This window comes from Podarcis cretensis, assembly GCF_951804945.1.
Source record: "Podarcis cretensis genome assembly, chromosome: 14".
Lineage (NCBI taxonomy): Eukaryota > Metazoa > Chordata > Lepidosauria > Squamata > Lacertidae > Podarcis > Podarcis cretensis.
The window spans coordinates 20,667,984-20,689,240 of record NC_137183.1 but is presented as its reverse complement, the minus strand read 5'-3'; the positions used below and the strand labels follow the sequence as shown (position 1 = coordinate 20,689,240).

The 21,257-nt window shown below is 43.3% G+C and overlaps 1 protein-coding gene across 3 annotated transcripts in view; it reads right to left on the bottom strand.

The window, feature by feature from the left end:
- NTRK3 (neurotrophic receptor tyrosine kinase 3) overlaps nucleotides 1-21,257 on the bottom strand; it is a 407,630-nt gene that overhangs the window by 118,418 nt on the left and 267,955 nt on the right. The gene's annotated exons all lie outside the window — the stretch shown is intronic.

Here is a 21,257-nt window from a genome sequence, read left to right as displayed (position 1 = left end):
TGCCATACAATTGTGCCCCCCAAAGCACTTTTCAGGGCATGATCTTGGCTCAAAATCATGCAGGATTATGGTGTCCAAAATGCAGGGAATGTGACAGCATTTTAGTGCAAATTTTCCCTAACGTGGTCTTGTTTAATGCAATTTTGCCCAACCTACATATTTTTTACAAGGCATTTTCATTTGTCATTTCTGTATGTTATTTTCACCCATATATGCATTCCTAGGCATATTTTAACCAATGTCTACATTTTTTGTGCACATTATTTTGTTGGACAGCTGCCTTGCGCAATTTGGAAAAGTGAAAATTTAGAAGGATGACCGTATTTTGGTTTACATGCTCTTTCACAAAATGTGAATTAGGGTGATTTGCCTTTAAAGGTAAATAGAATCAAATTTCACCCCCCCATCCCTATGTATAGGATACAGGTGGGCAGGTAGTTGTACACTTCCCATCCTGACTAAGTTGCTGGAGATGAATAGTAACTTAACAAGGACTTCACCATGCTGTGGTCCAGGAATATCTGTATCCAAGCAGCCTCCTCCTGCCTTGATGTGTAATTTTCTTGGCACCAGCCTCCCAGGCAGGATTTAGAGCTTTTCTGAGTGGGCGGGAATCATCTCCTCCCCAATTCCCATCCCGAAGGAGTCCGAGGAGGAAGAAGCAAAAAGTACACAAGGCAGTAACATGGCAGAGAGCAGGGGGGATTTTTTATTTATTTAAAGAATAACACAGGAGATTTACAACTCAAGTCAGGGTTTGAGTTGCAGAGTCTGGGAATTTTTTTTAAAAAATGGTGAAAAAAGAAGAGGAGGACCTCATACCAACAAAAAGTTCCAAGGCAGTTCCATTAATTCCAAGATACTTTGGTGCATTGCAGCTGGAATGGAAGCAGTCAGAATGTATTTTACAGGAGAGGGGCATCTCAGGGAGCCAGTGTGGTATAGTGGTTAGAGTACTGGAATAAGACTTGGGAGACCACTCAGCCACAAAGCTTTCTGGTGACCAGTCACTGTCTCTTAGCTTAGCCTATCCCACAAAATTGTTGAGGATAAAATGGAAAGGAGTAGAGCTATGTGTGCCAACTCACAGTACAATCCTATACATGTCTTACTCAGAAGTAGGTCCCAGACAGTTCTAGGGAAATTATTTTCAGGGAAATGTGTACAGCTGGGGTAGGGAACCTGGGGAGCTCCAGATATTGCCTACTGACTTAGGCTGATGGGAGTTGTGAATCCAACAGGGCCACAAATACACTTTCACCCAGTCTGTAGGCCTGGTTCTTTCTCTACAGAACAAGAGAAGACTCTAAACCAAGGATCAGCAACCTAAGGCCCATGGGCCAGAAGCGTCCCACAGAGGTCGTTTGACCAGCGCACGAGACATTCCCGAACCGAGTTGCCTGCTCGCATGCTGCACCAAACTGGCGCAGCACAGCACAGGGACCTGCTTCCGCAGCACTGTAAATCACATCTGCGTCTGCACATGTGCAGAAAATTGAATCTGCACAGATGCCAAAAATCATGGGCGTGGGCGCAATCTGACCCACAGAGGGATTTCCGCGGGACCGATCCAGCCCAGGCAAGATAAACCTTGCTGACCCCTGCTCTAAATTATTCACAGTGTTGCATTCATAGTTTTGGCTCAAAATACATCCTCCTTTGCCAATAATTTGGAACCATTTAATATTTGTTTCACTAACTCATTTATGCTCCCTTCTCCGATATCATCACACAGCTAAAACTGATTGGTTACAGTGTATCATGACTTGATCCCTGATAGGGTAGGATCTCATGCATGACAAATCCTGGAAAGAGAAAGTAAAGGCAACTAGAACATGCTGAAATGGCATTGAAGAAGTTGCAGTTAGGGAACTCAGTGGCATCAAATAATTCCATAAAAGAATATAAAACAAATCAAAGTGTTCTTTAAGAGACAAAAGGAAATCTACCGTATCAAAATATCCAGCCTTGATCCACCCACCCCACTCCCACCAAAAATCAAAGGTGGATAATATCCAGGGCATCTCTACTTGAGATGCACAATTCATATGACATGAATCTACTCAGAAATATGTATCACCTGTTTCAACAGAATTAACAGGCTTGGAAGGAAGGAAACATCCTGAATTGTTAGCTCTAATTAATGCATCACTCACGACTCGGCATGCACATTAAATGGGCTAAATGAACTGCTTGCAATCACATACCATTTTAGAAGACCCAGGGAGGGCAGAGGCAAAAATTAGCAAAATGCAAGTGATATCTCCTTCCTCACTGAAATTTCCCAGAGCAAACAGTGATTGAATAGCACATTAGTGCCCCTACTCCCACAATGTATCTGTATCCCCCACTGCATCAAGTCCTTCCATCCCCGGATTCTGTAATTGCCCTCAGCAGAGGAAGAGATAGGGAAGATCATTAATAATCTTTGACACTGGAGATCCAATGTATAAGAAAAGCTTTGCAATTGCTTAGATACAGGCTTCTGTATTATTCATAAGGCCCATATCTATTAAGCATATTATTTATGCTACCACCGAGAGATGTAATAAATAAGGCAATGCCCTCCCCTCCCCTCCAAGCATCCATTTTGGCTGTCCACTGAATTGCGAGTCCCATGGAGTCACCACAGTTCACCCACCCACAGAAACATCAACAGAAAGAAGGGAGACAGCAGGAAAAATGCAGAGTTCTTTATAGTTCTTCTGCACGATCTATCATAGAGCTATTCAGAAAGGCTTCCATTCACAGTGGTGGATGGGTGGAGGAATGGAAACGAACTGTTGACTTGTATCCAGCTAAGTTCTACTCAGAGTAGAAATGCTGAAATTAATGGACCCTGTTTGGTCATGTTTGTTAACTTCAGTGGCGTCTACTCCAAGTAGGGCTAGCATTGGATACATCCTGGTACAGTATGTGTTGCACATTATCTCCCCCGCTAAAGAGTGCATATTATGCATGTCAATAGTGTCATGTGCTGTTAGGGTGGCCATATCTCCTGTGTTTAAAAAAGACAGTCCTCTGCTTGAAGGACTCTTCAGTCTAAGTCTGTTTTAAAGATAAAGAACCATGAGAAGGGAGATCAGGAGCCTTGAAAGTGTATGTCAACCATTCCCACCTGGACAGCCAACTGAGGAAGCACACAGGTCACTACATCTCAGTACAGTGAGATGTTTTGCATTTCCGTTTCAGCAGCTATTTCTACGTCTGAATCTACAGATATACATAAGCATGTGCAAATGTTAGGCAAATTGTTGTTCTTCTTTTGGGTGATGCATTCCTTCTCTTTTAGGATGATGCTTTTCCCTTCTTTCTGGGTAATGTGCAAGTGCCCAACCTATGTGCTATCTCCATGTGACAGGAGTCCAGAGGAAGGCAGGGCAATGGCTACTGTTGCATTCCATCCCATCATCTCACTCCATAAAGCCACTATCGTGAGTGAGAGAAATTGTGGAGGATAAGGCATGTTGCCTCCGATATAGGAACCTACAGACATTATGGCCAGCATGGCTGGTTGAGCTACAACTAATGCACGTGCGCACACACGCACACACCACCTGGCTCTCCTTGCTAGATCCTGTGTTTTGAGACGCTTAGACCCCTCCAAGATTCTGGTGTTTTTTGGTTGGTGTGTTCTGCAACATGCCGTTGACACAATAATAGTGCATTATGGGTGGAATTATACTGGGACATCCACATACCTTTCCGTTTTATTCTGCAACACTTTCCCAAGGTTACCACGTTATTATTGTCTAGAAGGACACTTTTATACTATGGCACAACAAAAGAGTGACCACCCCCTGCCCCATGGGATATTTGTGGCATGAAAAGTTACAGGATTTCAGCAGGAAGCTCAAATTGTAAATGAAACAGTATCTGAGACTTTCTAATTTAGAGAAAAGGGAAGTAATAGAAGCTTATAAAATCATTCATGATATGGAGAAAATGGATAGAGAAAAAGGTTTTCTCCCCCTCTCATACCGCTAGAACTCATGGACGTTACAAACTGAATATTGGAAGTTGCAGAATTGTAGAAAGTACTTTTTCAAGTAGTTCATGTTTAAACTATAGAACTCTCTCACAGGAGACAGTGATGGCCATAAACTGGGATGGCTTTAACCGAGTATTAGACAAATGAATGGAGGATTGGGCAACTGGTGGCTATGCCTTGCCTCCATGGTCAGAGGTAGTAAAGCTTCTATAGAATAAATAACAACAACAACATAATAAAATAAAATAATAAAATAATAAAAAATAAAATAAAATAATAATTTGTTAATTATACCCCACCCATCCGGCTGGGTTTCCCTAGCCACTTTGGATGGCTCCCAACCGAATATTAAAAACACAATACAGCATTATCACTTGCTAGAAACCACAGGAGGAAGAGTGTTCTTGTGCTGAGATCCTGCTTGTGAGTTTGCCACGGGCATCTGGTTGGCCACTGTGAGCAAAGGATGCTGGACTAGATGGGCCATTGGTTTGATCCAAGAGCCTCCTCTTATGTTCTTATCTGTATCCCAAATCTTTTGCAGACAGAATCATGTATAAACATCCCAATACCATCATAAGCACAAATCATGACAGACCCATGTAGTGGCCCAAACAGGGAAGAGTGGAAAGGCATTATTTCCTGCATCAGCCAGCCCAAATTGCACCAGCTTCTGGCCATAAGGAGCCCAGACAGCAGTGGGGGAAATCTATTCCTCTTTCTTTTCTCCCTGCTCAGGTGGTGCTTGTCTGCTCTGCAGGGATGCTCCATCCAGCCCTTGATACTCCACCATAAATTGCATGGCAGCGATGTAAGATGACGGATACTTTTAATACAAGGGGGCTGTCATTTATTTATTAAGCAGCAACGGGCTCTGGAGGCTAGGGCTGATGCATTATAAATCAACCACATTCCCGGCTATTAAAAATTCATCCAATTCATAATGTAGTACGCTAGTAATTTCTTTATTAGTCTTGAGCTCCCAGCCTCCCCACCCGGCTACTTTCCACCTCCACACTTGTCTACCTTTCACCCCTTTGCTTTGCTTTCCTGGTATGTAAAGATCAGTCAAATCTCATGAAAGTGAAAAGGAAAGGGGATGACCTGGGGTAGAAGGGAAACACCTATCTTGATAAAGTCACCTTTGATTGAGTCATCTGGGGATGAGAACTTGCATGCAAGAGGCTTCAGGGTTAAGCCGAGTTTGGATGGTCATATATGATCTAGTTGAGATTCCTGCGTTGCAGGGGGGTTAGTCTAGATGACCCATGGGATCCCTTGCAATCCTATGGTTCTAGATCTCCAGGTACAGCTGGGGATGCCTCCAGTCTGAAATGCTGGAGATCTGCTGCCAGTCATTGCCAACAAGGTTCCGTGACTTAGGATATGGCAGCTTTCTGTGTTCCTAGTCAAGAACTGTAGCACATTGGTAGAGCATTCAGAAGGTCCCGTATTCAATCTTAGCACCTCCACAAAGAGTTGGAAAAGACTCCTGTCTGAAATCCTGAAGAGCCACAGGCAGTTAGTGAAGACTGTATAGATGCTAAACCTATGCTTGGCTCCCACAGTTCAGGAAAGGGCCGTAGGTCTGTGGTAGAGACATGTGCTTTGAATGCAGAAGGTCCAAGGTTCAACCCTAGAGAACTCCTGGCAGTCAGCACTGACAATAGTGAGCTAAGTGGACCAATGGTCTGAGCTGGTGTAAAGCAGCTTCCTATATTCACAACACTCAGAGAAACAAAAAGAATTATTTTTTAAAATTTATTTATTTATTACCTCCAGATAGGGATGAGGGAGAAATGCCATTCATTTAAAGCTGAATTGGTAAAACCTGCATTTTCTGAAACAGCATGAGAACTGATACACAGACACCCTTTGAAATTTGCACTTATTTGAATTTTGCGGTGCAATTCTCCAACCAACCAATATTTACAAAAATGCATATATTAGGAGAAAATATGCATGCGAATGAATTTTTTAAAAATGAAACTAACATAGAAAAATGCATGTTATTAGGAGCTGTTGCTTGCAAAGACACGTACGTTAGTCAAAACTTGAGATACGAATGGGTCTATTAGGAGAAATTTGCATTAAATTAACACTGAAGGATTTCCATGGGTCTTTTTAAAAATTCGAATTGCTGAAGGAACGTGGAGAATTGAAATAGACAGCCTCTTCCATCCCTACCTGGAGAGGATGCTTTCACCTCAACTTATCTGTTCAGGATCCCTAGAGCACCTGTTGCCGCCTGGTCTTTAGGACAACAGTCCAGGTCTCACTCAGCACAATGAGCAGAAGGGTCTGAAGCAGGGCTGACTGATCACATTTTGACGTGAATGAAGAAATAAACAATTACCATTCAAAGTAGCATCAGCTGACTGCACCACACCATGTAATCCCTGAGCATCACAAAGGATGTTGGTATAAGTTGTAGAACATTTGTCTTCAGGTAGCATGCTGGGACCTAACCTAAGGTCGCATCAGTGTCTTTGAAGAGGAAAGTGGGGGTGGGGAATGGCAGGGAAAGATTTGCAACAGCTGGCCTTGACATCAGGTGGGAAGATAAATTCCCAGGCAAGCAATCATTCATTCTGCGCCCCCACCAGTAGCAGGAGAACAGCAGGAGCCGGGTCAACTGCAAAGCTGGTAAAAGTGTTTGTTACCATCTTTCTGCTTTGCTGTGCTACTCATCCCCTCTGAAGGGAGAGGAGAGATGCTGGCCTCACCCACCACTGACTTCTGGGAGAATCGGGGAGGTTGAAGGGGGGAAATTGTTGGTTGGAGTAAGGGGAGGTAGAGGTTTCGTTTACTTTGGTTTATTTATTAATCAATGGATCAGAGTACAGTAGAATCTCAGTTTTCGAACATAATCCATTCCGGAAGACTATTCAACTTCTGAAACATTTGAAAACCGAGGATCAGTGGGCTGGCTGCAAAGTCAATGGGAAAAAATGAAAAACGCACCTCAGAAGCCGTTCGACTTCTGAGACGCATTCAAAAACCGAAGCAGTTACTTTTGCGTTTTTGGTGTCTGGGTTCCAAATGGTTTGGCTTCGAAGATGCTTGAAAACCAAGGTTCCTCTGTACTGGTTTGCTTATTATTTGAGTATTTTCTTAACGGATGTTATGTTATATGAAATATCAATGTATTATATGACTCCCCACTTTCCCCCTTATGGTATTACTACTACTACTACTACTACTACTACTACTACTATTGTAAGTCGCTTGGAGACCTTCATGTGACAAGTGACTAATAAGTCTAATAAATGGAATGAAATGAAATGAAAGAGAAAGACAGTGACAGGAGGTCTACATTAGCAATTTATAACTGATCCATACTGATTTAAAGGTCGTTGTTTCCTCTCTCCCCCCCCCCCATATCCTGGGAATTGTAGTTTGATGCAGGTGCTAAAAATTATTTGTTAGAAAGCTTCCTTCCCCTCTCACTGATCTACAGTTCCAAAGGGTCCCCAATAAGAAGGCAGATATTTCCTGAGAGAGAGAGGAGAAGGGCACAGAGAATTAAAAGTGGGTCTCATGTTGCAGTGGGTCATTAGTTTGCAAAGATCAAAGGCTACTGTTGCAGGACACACATATGACTCACAGGTCCAGGGAGGGGCATAGCTGAGTAGCAGAGAATATCCTTTGCAGGCAAAAGATCTCAGATTCAATCTCTTGCATCTCTAGATAGGGCTGAGAAAATTCTCTGTCTGAAACCCTGGAGAGCTACATCTAGTTGCTAGGTAGCACCATGGCATGGACAGAGCTATATGGATCAATAATGTGATTAGATAAAATGAAGTTTAAGTGCTTGGTGTCGAGTGGGATCCCATCCTACTTATTTTCAGGCAGACCTATAACCACCCTACCTTTTGAAGGAGGACATCATGGAGTCTAATTATCCCACTTTTTGCTCTCCCTTCCATTTTATAAGAACATAATAAGAGTCTGCTGCATCAGGTCAGTGACCAATCTAGTCCAAGATTCTGTTCTCACAATGGTCAACCAGATGCCTGTGAAAGTGCACACACACACACACACACACACACACACACACACACACCTTTCTTTCTTTCTCTCTCTCTCTCTCACACACTTTGGATAACTGGGCAACTTTCTGTATTCAAGTCATTTTCTTACCTTATGGTGAACTAAGAGTGTTCCCAAGATCACCCTTTGGATGGCAAGATTAGTATTAGCAGGTCAACCTGTATTTTGCTTGCTACCACTTATCTCATTTTATTCGTGTGTGTGTGTGTGTGTAAAATTTTTATTACATTTATATACCAACTTTATATTCCAAGGGTCTCAAGGTGGCATAGATGGTTCTCCTCATGTTTACATACTTGATGGAAGACCAACTATGATCAGGAAATGGTCTTTAGATGAGGTCAAATGCTCCTCTTGACTAGCAACAGCTCCAGGGTTAGAGGGGCACTCTGCAGAGTGCCCTCTGCTGTCTCTGCTCCTATGTCACTGGACCACTGGACTCAATGCAGGCTTACTTGATGTTGGGTGATAACAGCAGGTCATCACTGTGAGACAGCTGCCGTTTTAATTTTGCACCAAGTCTGGGGATGGAGTGATGCTATGTGAGGGTATTGTTGGAAATTAAACTGGAAACCTAAGAATATAAGAAGTGCCTGATGGATCATGTCAATGACCCTTCTAGTCCAACATCCAGCTCCCACAGTGGTCCACCATATGCATGTGGGAAGGCCACAAACAGGACCTGGGCCCAAGAACACTCTCCCCTTCTGCAGTTTCCAGCAACTGGTATTCCACTAACCTCTAAGCACCAATTGGAGCATTAGTTTTGAAGGGCAGCTAGAATCATAGAATCACAGAATCATAGAGTTGGAAGAGACCACAAGGGCCATCGAGTCCAACCCCCTGCCAAGCAGGAAACACCATCAGAGCACTCCTGACATATGGTTGTCAAGCCTCTGCTTAAAGACCTCCAAAGAAGGAGACTCCACCACACTCCTTGGCAGCAAATCCCACTGTCGAACAGCTCTTACTATCAGGAAGTTCTTCCTAATGTAGAGAAGTGGTGAATTCTGTTGCCAGAGATCTGGAGCCCCAGGAGATTCCCCAACAGTGTCCCATGCAGACACTAGACTTGATTGATAAGCACATCTTGGTGTCAATGCCTCACTGAACAAGCAGAGAATTGGGAGAGCCAGATTTGTCTGTCTGCATGTGAGGGTTGAAGTCTGCCTCTTTAACCCCCAATTGAAATAGCCCAGTGTTTCCCAAACTTGGGTCTCCAGCTGTTATTGGACTACAACTCCCATCATCCCTAGCTAGCAGGACCAGTGGTCAGGGATTATGGGAACTGTAGTCCAAAAACAGCTGGAGACCCAAGTTTGGGAAACACTGAACTAGCCACTGGGAGCAGACTCTAGCAGAGAAGGCAAGCTCATCAGCACCCAGTGCTCCAATTAACATTATTTCTTCGCTTAACAGATGAATGCCAGCTTCCCCATCAGGGAGTTTCAACTAATTGAGTGGTTTGTTTTCTAATGGAAATGGGCTCTCCGCACCCAGGAGTGTGGTTGATCCCTGCTGCAACAGCACCAGGCACCGCTGTGCTGTCAGCTTTAGTCATTTGCGGGCTACGCTTAGCTTCCTTTGATCTGTATTGTTGATATAAACGCTTGCAATGAATACTTGTGAAAGGGAAACAGGAGCCAACGAGGCAGAACCTCAGATCCCAACCTCCTGGCTGTAGGCAGTAAGTAACACACCTGTGTGTTGGCAGACAGGTACTGTAGTACACCTGGCACATCAGAAGAGATACTTCTAAATATGTGGGGTGATCATACATGAATACTAAAGAATTGGTTATATGGATGTTAGCAGCATCTAGGGTATCTCTAGAACAAAAATGGAAGCTTTGCAAAGCCTGCAAATATATCTGTGGTATCTCTCTCTCTCTCTCTCTCTCTCTCTCTCTCTCACACACACACACACACACACACACGACAATATGTTGCTTTCCAGAGGCTTCGAAAATCCATAACATTTTTATATTGTATGATCAGAGTTGATCATTTATACCAATACAACTAACCTGCAAGACTCTTCAGTGCTACCAATAGGGGAAATATGATGAGACAACTGTTCTTATAAACATTAATATGTCCATATCTTCCAATTTTGTTGACAAATAAAAGAGAATGGATATGTGCCCTCCTATGACATTTCTGGTTTTTTTGTAGTATTTTGCTCATCATTTTTGTTTGGGTTTATATCTTGTGTATGATTTTTTTTTTTTAATGAACATAGGAGGAAATCTAGAATCAGATATCCCAACTAGGGTCATCACACCAATGCAGCTAGAGACTAGGAGTTAGCAACAGCCCTGAACCCCTTGCAATACCTCCAAAATAAGTGTCATATGCCATTGGGATGCCAAGTATGATGAACCACTGGTTTTCTATGTCATTGGAGCTGCTTGCTAGAGGAATGAATTACAGGCATTTACTGACAGTGCATCAATACCACAGTCTAAAATCTTTCCAGCAGGTGACTTCATGTGAAACCAATCTGATGCCACTGTCTTGAAAACTCTGCCATGATTTGCCTTCCTTCACTTAGGATGACCTGTTGCTGAAGGAGTGTGAGGCATCAGGTGACTCAAATTATGAATCCAGGCAACAGGAGTCAGGCACCTTACTCCATGAACCACGAACGCAGCTTGCAAGCTGAAGGACTTAATCACCTGATCCACCCCATGCTGCAATGCCACCCTTACAAGGTCCATCAATTCAGCTGCAGCAGATAAGCTAAGGAGGCATGGCTAGGTTTACATAATTGTGGCCCTGATTATTATGTTGAAAAATAAGATTTCCTTCTTGTCTAGTCCTGTTGATCCAGAATTTGTCTGCCACATCTCCTGGCTCCATTCCTTGGTTCTTTCTTTGCCTGATCTGAAACTTGACCCTAACAGGCTCTCCTTAGCAATGTCATATGACTCTGGACCTCAGCCTGCTTACGCCCCAGAATCAGACCCCTATTATGGTCTGTCTGCAAGCTTCCTGAAGGTCTAACAAGGTGGCAGCCTAGTCTGTCTTCTGTGCCTCCAAACTACTGGTCTTCAGTCTGCCTAACCTCAGCCTACAGGCTACCTGACTGCTTCATGTCCAAGACACTTATATTTCTTTGGATCTCAGCACTTGGGCAAAACCCTCTCAATGACAAGCTCAGTAGTAGAGCATTTGCTATGCATGCAGAACGTCCTAGTTTCAATACTTCGCATTTTCTGGCAGGTCTGGGAGAGAACCCTATCTGAAAACCTGAAGAGCTTCTGCCAGTCAGAGTAGACAAAATTGAAATAGATAGACAAATGGTCTGACTCAGTATACAGCAGCTTCCTAATATCCCTGCATTCCAATCCAGCCAGTATTTGAACAGAAAGTTGACATACCATGTGGATAAACTATCAATTTATCTATATGAAATAAAATCCTATATTATGCAGAAGGGTTTCCTCCCCGGAAAGTGTGTGTGTGTGGATTGCCATGTATTTACAGTTCTTATATAATTATATTTAATTACTCGATTAGTGTGAATATGTGTAATTACTAACTTGCAATATGCAATTATGCCAGGGCAGTATGTAATAAATGGGGTCGTTAAAATGCTTGTTGGAAGGACGTCTGCTACGCCCACATGGAGAGCCTGGCTCTCTTGCTGAAGTGGAGGATGTCGCCACAAAAGACCTGGCCTCAAGGCATGTACAGTGGGCCACCAGCACTTGTAATAAGAGTCCATGACCCACTGCTTCCCTAGGGATGCAGTGGCAGATTCTGAATGATAAACTCTCATGGCGGATAAGGCTGCCATGATGACTATGTTCTCTCTCCACTGTCAGAGGCAGGTTACCTCTGAAAACCAGTTGCTGGGCAACACAAGCAAAGAGAGTGGTGTTGCACTCAGGTCTATTTAGGGACTCCCTAACTTTTGAGTTGCTATGAAGCCTCAGGTGTCCCAAAAAATTGCAACCACCCTTCCCCCAAAACAACAAGAACAACCAAGCTGACTTGGGAAATGCCCAGATCTCAATAGGGCAGAAAGTAAAGTGACGTCTTTCATTTTGTTGGTCAAGTCTAGGAGCAAAGAGAGGACAAGTTTTAGCTTCTGGTATCTCGGGCATGAATGAATCAAGAATAACAGTGAATTCTTTTCTCGGGGTACTTCAATCTCTGGGATTTAGACTGAGGATAAAATCTTTGTTTTTCATGTGGATCTATGCCTTCCTATATGCAGGTCAATGGAGAGAGCTTTCTCTCCCAGAGCAAAGAGGCCACCTCTTTCAAAATCCATAGAATGTTTGTTGCTCAGAAGGTCATCCCCACCACAACTGGCCCTTCGGATAACGGTATTTTCTGGGACTAACCTTTTCCCATTCTAGTATTTCCCATAGTATTTTCTATACTATGCAGTGCTCATTTTTCCATCCCAATGCCCCCCTCTGCCCCCACCCTGATTCCTATTGTACTCACCCCAAAACAATAAAGTCTGCCCTTGCAGAAGAAATATTGCAGCCATTGTTCTGAAAATTGGCAGACTTCATTCTCTCATGAGGGATTACTGTGCCTGAAAAGTGTACTGAATTCTGGCAGGAAATGAAAAAGTTACAGACTTTTTGGAGTTGTTTTTTTTTTTTTAAAAAAAAAAAAGCAAAAACAAAATATCAAGGCGTGAAAATCCTTGGCTGTATCTGCCTACAGTTTGGCAGGCTTAACCCACACTGGAGAGGTTGCTATGCCTGCAAATTTCATCAGCTTCTGTGAAAAGGTAAAGCAAGTTTTAGCTATTTTTATATTCCTCCATTATAGTGAATGGGAGAAAACTGAGCTCTTCTTTTCCTTTTTTTTTTTTTTAAAAAAAGATCTAATTCATTCCCAAATAACAAGTCAAGTTGGAAAGACATGGTGACTCTGAAACAGATCGGACTGCTTCTCTAATGTACTCTATTGCAAGTTGAATCTTGTTGCAGATGTACATCCCTAACAGAGTATTTGTAGGATTCCTCCCCGCAAAAAAAAAATCAGTCATGGCATGTGAGGTGGGTGGTGCACCCTAACCTCTTGTCTGTAATGGAGCTTGCCACTTGCCCAGAACAGGATGGCATCCAATCTCACGTGCCATGAATAAATGAAAATGCCTGTAACAAACAATATTTTCTTTGCAAAGCTCTCTAAACCTCAGAATTCCATGCATGTTTTGCCATATGGGATTAATAAAACAGCAAGCTTGCCAGGTGTTTCTACTATAATCAGACAACATCACATCATTGAAAAGAGGAGGGGGGACTTTTCAATTACCTATAAACTGATTGTAAGAGAAGAGGAGTCTCTTACAATCTTAAGCAGAGACTTGAGTTCCCCTAAATAGTGCCTCAGTGGAGCGCTAGTGAACTTGCTAATCACCTTGTCTAGAAAATGAGTGGCTTCTTTTTCCTCCTTACTCATTTTCTTCTTTTTCTGAGTCTCCTTGCATAATCTTAAGAAGGATCACTAAAGAAAAAAAGGAAATTCAGATATGGCTCTTAAGATGGAGAACAGGCATGAATATTCAGATTAGTTTTCCCCAACCTGGTGTCAATCCCAGTGTTTTGGACTTCAGCACTCATTGTTTATGACCACTGGCCAAGCTGGCTGGGACAGATGGAATGCAGAAGGCTTGAGGAAATCTGCTTGAAGTATGCTCCTGCAGGTGTGGCAACGTCGCCTAGTGGTTAGGACTAGAATAAGAAAGACCTGGGTTCAACTCAAATCACCTCTAAGTTATGTAGGTCACTGAAGAGCCAAAGGTCAGAAACCATCTCTCAACCTAAGCTACCTCACAGGAAGTTTTGAGAGGTTACAACATCAGAGGGAAGGAGATGTGCTGCCCTGAGTTCCCTTTGAAGAAGGGTAGTGGTATTAACACAATAGCAAGACCATGCCTGCATGGTAGAGCATATACTTCACATGCCAGGGGGCCACGGTCCAATCACCAAACCTCCCAGCTGAAACAGTGGAGAGCTGCTGTTGGTTAGTGTAGATAATACTAAGCTAGATGGGTGAAAGGTCTGGCTTGCTATACACCAGGTCCCTGTGTTCCTAGGAGATTGCATAAATGATTCTGCACAGTCAGTTTCTTGGTACTTATAGCTGGCACATAACACTGGTGCTTAAAAGCTTACACTTGGCTGCCCATCTGCTACTTGGCCAGGTTAAAAGTTCTTGTACCAGCTTGCAAGGTCCTTAATAACTTGGGTCCTGGATATCTTAAGGGCTGCCTGATTCCTTATATCCCTACCTGATCTGAGGGGTAGTCTTCTGTTGGTGGTCCCTTTTGGCCTGAGCCTGATTCTATGGAATGGCCTCCCAGCTGAGATCAGGCAGGCTCACTCCCTGTTGAAGTTCAGTTCAGGGGCTTGGCAAATACTTTTATATTCCAGCAAGCATTTTGAGGAAGTTCTCAGCGTTTATGATCAATTTTAATTGATTTTAGCCACTGTATGATTAAACAATAAAATAAAATATGTACCCCACTTAGAAATTATGATGATTAAGCAATATATAAATAGCTCAAACGATGGTAATGATATAGTTTGACACAAGCTGCCACCCCCGATATAAGTTGTTCAACAGTTATGCAATAAAAAGTCTCATGAATTGCTCTCGAGTACCCACTGAAAGACGCAGGTGGTGCTGTGGGTTAAACCACAGAGCCTAGGACTTGCCAATCAGAAGGTTGGCGGTTCGAATCCCCGCGACGGGGTGAGCTCCCGTTGCTTGGTCCCAGCTCCTGCCAACCTAGCAGTTCAAAAGCACATCAAAGTGCATGTAGATAAATAGGTACCGCTCTGGCGGGAAGGTAAACGGCGTTTCCGTGCACTGCTCTGGTTTGCCAGAAGCGGCTTAGTCATGCTGGCCACATGACCCGGAAGCTGTACGCCGGCTCCCTCGGCCAATAAAATGAGATGAGCGCCACAACCCCAGAGTCGGACACGACTGGACCTAATGGTCAGGGGTCCCTTTACCTTTACCTTTACCCACTGAAAAGTCAGGAATTCCTTGGGTTTTTCAGATTGTAACTCCTGGAAACTCCACTTAGATATTATAACCCAGTTTGGATCCTTTCTGAGTGGGCATGCACTGCCAACCCCCACCCAACCCCCTTCACAGGATCCTACCACAGTAATGAGATTCAGCCTTTGGCAAAAAGTTCAGAACTGGATCGCCAAGCCACAGGACAAAGGCACATTGCAGATACCCTAAAACACTATTTGCCCTTTTTTCATTAACAAGAAATAGCAGCCAGGTCTTGTAGCCCATCACAAGGCATCCCAGCTTCAGAGGTAGCAGGAATCCGATTTGATGATACTATGATTTTCTGCATTTCATCAGCCATTCTATTAGACTGAACCAAGCAGCTTAGAATAAACATCCGTCATTTCCCCCTCCCCTTTCCCTGCAAAGTGATAAGCAATATCTATTAGTATAGAAAGTGACAGAAATCTATATCATGCCAATGTACTATTAATAGTGCATTAAGCATATACAGTTCTCTCTCTCTCTCTCTCTCTCTCTCTCTCTCTCTCTCTCTCTCCACCCCACCATTTCAGATCAGTAACCTATGTCGGCATGGACTTCATCAAAGGAGGACTGGCTGTGTAGACTAGCCAGACTGGAGTGCCAAGGGAAGGAGGTGGAAAAGGAGAAGAAAGTTCTGAAAACAATGGGCTCCCCTCTACTTTGTTCCGATTTCACCCACCCAATGCCTTCCAGTTGTTTTGGACTATAACTCCTATCAGCCCCTGCTGGTATGGCCGTGCTGATTGGCATTACAGTCCAAGCCAGGCATAGGCAAACTCAGCCCTCCAGATGTTTTGGAACTACAACTTCCATCATTCCTAGTTAACAGGACCAGTGGACAGGGAGGATGGGAATTGTAGTCCCAAAATATCTGGAGGGCCGAGTTTGCCTATGCCTGGTCCAAACCATCTGGCAGACAGCTCCGAAGGCTGACTTGACTTAGCTTCCATGGACTTGAACAAAAAGCAAACTCTGTCCTTTTCTACCATTTGTTATTTTCAGTATTGTGATAAGGAAATCACCCAATTGCAGAATTCTTAGCCAATTAATCAACAAATTGATTAAACCTACATATATTTGCATAAAGCCAGCTTAAGGGCTTCCCACAGACAATCGGTTGGCCATTGTGAGAAAGGGGTGATTTGGTCTGACTCAGTCAAGTTCGTCTTACGTTCCTTTTACATGTCTATGGATTTTGTGATAACAGTTCTCAGCTCAAAAAAATAAAAATAAAAAGAGATAGGATAAGCTTATGGATGAAACCATGTAAAACTGAAACTGACCAGAAACAGACAGATCCATCCAATACCATCATGTACAGAAGGTGTTGATTTGGTCTCTGGTCTGCATGCACAAAATTATGTCACCCAAAATACTTCTTTTAACAGCTTTCATTGATCAGTCCTTTGGCAGCATTTCTAAGGATATTAGTTGGTACCAAGTTCCACTGATATGCATGGGATTTATTTCCAAACAAGCATGATTAGAATTGTGCTGAAAATCTCAGACTCACCCACTCTCTTTTTCCAGGTAGGGTGTTGTGGATACAGGAGGATGTCTTTGGAAAATGGGTGGAGAAATCGTATTCATGGTGCTGACAGTACTGACAAAGCATTTCTGGCATCAAATGAAGGTTTATGGTATGATATGAAACACTCCATTATGAACATGCCAGATCACAATTACGGTGGGAAGATAAAATCTAAAGGAGGGATAAATCATTACCACACCACTTATTGTTAGAGATATCTCTCTGGCATAATCTTAGGTCGTGAATGCCAAACCATTTGAAGTAGCAATCAACTGTCACACTGGTTTATCAATGCATTTGGGGGAGGGGGGTGCAATTTGGAACTGAGCCACAGGAGTCACTTTCCTGAGTGACTTAGTTTTTTCATAAACAGATCTCAAGTTACTAGTCCTTATGATAAGATTCCTAAACTTACATAGCCTTGCCCGGATTATTTGCTTTATTACATCTATGTTACATCATGGACCTCAAGTTGGCAAACTGTCAGGCTTCAGGGAATTGGCTTCCTCCCCCATGGCAGTAAATAAGCAGATCAAATGAAAGGGAAGTCTTACCAGTTAGTTTCTTTAATAAACACAGTGATAGAGAGAAGAAAGCGTCTCCCTAGAATGACGGTGCTCCCAATTAAGGCTCACCCCTCCTCCATCCCTATTAATCTACATCACTCCTACGTCTTGTAATCTGAGCTTGTACCCTCTGTGCTTTCTGTTCTAACACTCTCTGAGCTCTCCGTGCCCTTGGGGATGGGTGGGTGGGGATGCTGTTCAGAGACTGTGAATTGGTTAACATTCTCTCTTCCAGTGTTTCTTCTGCCAGTTGTTCCCCATCCAGTATTTCCCAGTGACTGCCTTCTGAACTATGCCCCTCTGCAAACCACTGTTCTAAATCTATACTGTCTTCCTGCTCCTGGGAAGATTCAGGGACAGGGGGAGGGGGGCTCCCACCATTCCTCCTCAGTGCAGCCCTCCTCAGCACGGTCCCTGACACACACACACACAGGTTTACCCAGGAGGTCCTAACCAGACCCAGATTGGCTTAGCTTCTACTGTATCATATGCCTTCAAGACTGTAGCTCCAACTTTGTATTCTGCAGCTCTCTGCTTGCTTGTTTACTTCCACCACCGTCTTAGCCTTATTCCAGTTCAATGCACCTGGCTCTTTGTAGGATTCCCGGCAACCGAGAAACCTCAGACTGGCCTATAGGGACCTTTCCAATTCACGGTAAACAATAATCCACTGAGCCAACCAATGTCATTCACATAAGCAAGGCAGCTGTCATGTTTTATAAATGCCACCGATGACAGCGAAAGAAAATACCAACCAATTGCGGTTCAGAAAGCACTCTTTAAAGTGCATTCTAGGAATGCAAAAGGGAGCAAGAAAGATTTTGACCTAGAAAAGGGGGGAAGCTGCTTGAGCTACCGTCTCCTCCATTTCCTGGTATGAACCAGCCCCCTTTCTTGGTAGAAACAGACTCCAAACAAATACATTACAATCAAAGTCAAAGCCAAGTGAAATTAAGAAGACACAGCCCATTGCTCTGGTGAGTGATGTCTTGCCACCGTTTGATACACTCGCTCCAGATTACGGGCCTTGACTCTTCCTTCCAGCTATAGTGCCTATTAAGCACAGGACCACCCCAATGGGGAAAATTCCATCATGGGCTGAAAGAATGATGCTCACAATAGCTGTTAGTTAATTAAACCAGAGCTTAATTCATGCTGTTGTTGCTGTTTGGTTCACACTGGGGTAGGGCGGAGGGGGAAATCTGCAACAAGGACAAGACTCATCCTGAAAAAGTGGTTCATGTCTCCAATATTGAGAGATGTCTATCCCTAGGGCTTGATTTCAGATCAGTACCAGTAAACATAGCTCAGCAGTAGAAGATCTGCTTTGCACGCAGAACGTCCCCCTCTATTTCTTACAAATGCAGAACAGGTGTTTTGTGGCACAGTTACAGGTACCACAAAACACCTGTTCTGCATTTGTAAGAAATAGATCTTTTAGTGTGGCAGCACCTTTACTTTGGAATTCCCTGCCTATTTACATCAAAGTAGAGTATAAATTGGGCCTGAAAAGGATGATAGAATGCATGTTCCAGAGACTCCCCCCCCCCTGCATACTTAGGATAGAAATCATTGGGTCCAACTAATGTGCATTGTTTGGGGTGGGGGATGGGGAATGCCATGTTTCAAATATGTTCACATACCCAGCTATACGTACTTGCATTGTTTTCCCTCCCAGAAGGAGGAACATGCTCAGTGAAACTGTAATGATGCTCTCTCTAGAAAGGAGCTCTTTGGTAAACTTAACAGGGGCACATTGGGAAAGGATGGAGAGGGTCATACTCTGGCACATTTGCATGTAAATAGTTGTGATGTGTAATGATGCCACTCAGATTTGAACTGGTGGTAGCGATGGTTTGAGATATTCATTTGCTTTTCTCATTATTCATGGTCAAATGCTGAACCAATCTCCTGAGCCACCACAAACTTCTTCTCCAACTCGGACCATAATCCAAAATGAAGAAGAATGACCTGCCCCATCCCTGCTTCTTCCCACTCTGGCTTGCCCTGGCAGTGCTGCCAACTATAACAATGCGAGTGGGAGGCATATATATGTCGTTCACACTCCCTGGTACCTAGAATGTAAATGCCTTCAAATTCTCCTCTTCATTGTCTTTGGGTGTTACTCAAGCTAAGGCCAGTAAAGGAATCTGAATACATAAACCCAAGCCTGTAGTCTGAAATCCAGGGATGGCTTTAACATTTGATTTTGTTGAATGTGCAAACTCGTCCTTAGTTACAAAAGGAGACAATAAACTATTCTGGGCTGGCTGATGGACACACACAGGTTTGTAGAGTAAGGCATCGACATTGCCTAGTAATACATGGAATCTCAAAGGTAGGGCTGTCAAGCTGATTAAAGCATTTTTAGTTGATTATTACAAAAAAAAAAATCTCAATTGATGTGCCTTTCTGAGATGCTGAAGGGTGACAGAATTAACACAAAAGTTACCACATGTTGTTTTAGAAGGAAAGGCTGTCATTCAGACTTTCTTTTTCATTCCTTATTACAGAAGCAAACCTAAACCAGAATAGCCTCAGGCCTTAACTTCCAGCACCTCTGATGAAAATTGATCCCCCAATTATAATCAGGGCAAAACTGAAACTGCACCCCACTCCCCCCCCCCAACATTTTAAGCAGCACTGAAGCATGTTTCTGCCTATTAGTGATTTTCTGACACTCTCTGCGAAAGCGTTGGCTTTTCTGTTTAAATTGCCCTCACTTGCCATCAGTGATGTCGTCATGCAGCTGGATGTGATTGATCATAGCAAAGTGAAGTTTTCTGCCATTCACAACAGGATCTCTAATTGGCAGGAATGGCCCATGCCATTAGTTTAGAAAGAGGAAGAAGGGTGAAGGGTGTGTGTCAGTGGTGGTGTTGAGATGATACTAATGCAGTTGCACTGAGGGGTAATAATGGCATGAAAGAGGATTACACAAAGATGAAACTAAGGTCTTTGTGTATGTGTGTGTGTGTCCCCATTATGCAATTACTATTTCTTACCTTTAAACACCTAATATGATAAATATTTGGAACAGTTCTAAATATAATTAGATCTGCTGGTTAAACCAACTAAGGATACAATCCTATAAAAACTTACCTGGGAGTAAATCCCATTAAATTCAACTGGTCGTGCTTCTGAATAGACATGTACGGAGTTGTGCTGCACGGTCTATTAATAAATTTTAAATCTTCCATCCTAGTAGAATCCTAAGCATGCATTTTCCGAGCCACACTCTTTGAAGCTAATAGAACAACAAAGGCGCAGCTGAAAAGCCATTGGCAAGGAGCTTTCCCACTGAACCTCTGAGACTCCCCACCTCCATGAACAGGGTGAGATTTGTTTTCTTCCACCGTCCTGACTCGATGCAGGAAACATAGATGATGCCAAAGCGCATGGATGGGAAGCGTATGAGACGGGTGGGGAAGAAGTGGTGGGACCTTTCATATGGTTTGGTTTGGAGCCATTCTGGAAAATCTACAGAGCTGAGGATATGTCTCAACCAACCTTAGATGCTCTTACAAGGGCCCCCGACAAACTGGAAAGGATGAGTTATTTCCTAGTGATGTTCTTGATTTTAACGGAAGGAGTTCAGTGTTCACTGGGATTAAAAAAAGGAGCTATCCCACAAGAGTCATGGGGCAAGAAGCAAACCACTGGCAAAGAATGTTTCGGTAATGTCCCTATGAACATGTCAGATGGTTTAATAACAAAAGGGCTTTGGAAACTGGATAAAGTTACTTGGCACCATACAGAAATGCCAACATAAAATAGGTTGCTGTGGATCACATTTCACCCTACAAGTGGTGGGGGACTCCTATTCTGTTATGCAGCACAGTCAATGGTCAGTGATGATAGGAGTTGTAGTTCAGCCACATCTGGAGCAATCTTTCAAAAAGCTCTGTGTTAGGCAGAATGGTGAAACATGGGCATCATCCTACTGGAAACCTGCAAGTTGCTCAAATACTTGCAGATCACAGGCACTCTGCTCCAGTTCTTTGTTTCAGCAGTCTTTAAGATTAGAGTCTGTGCCAACTGTGAACAGTGTTTCAGAAACTAGTTCTTTC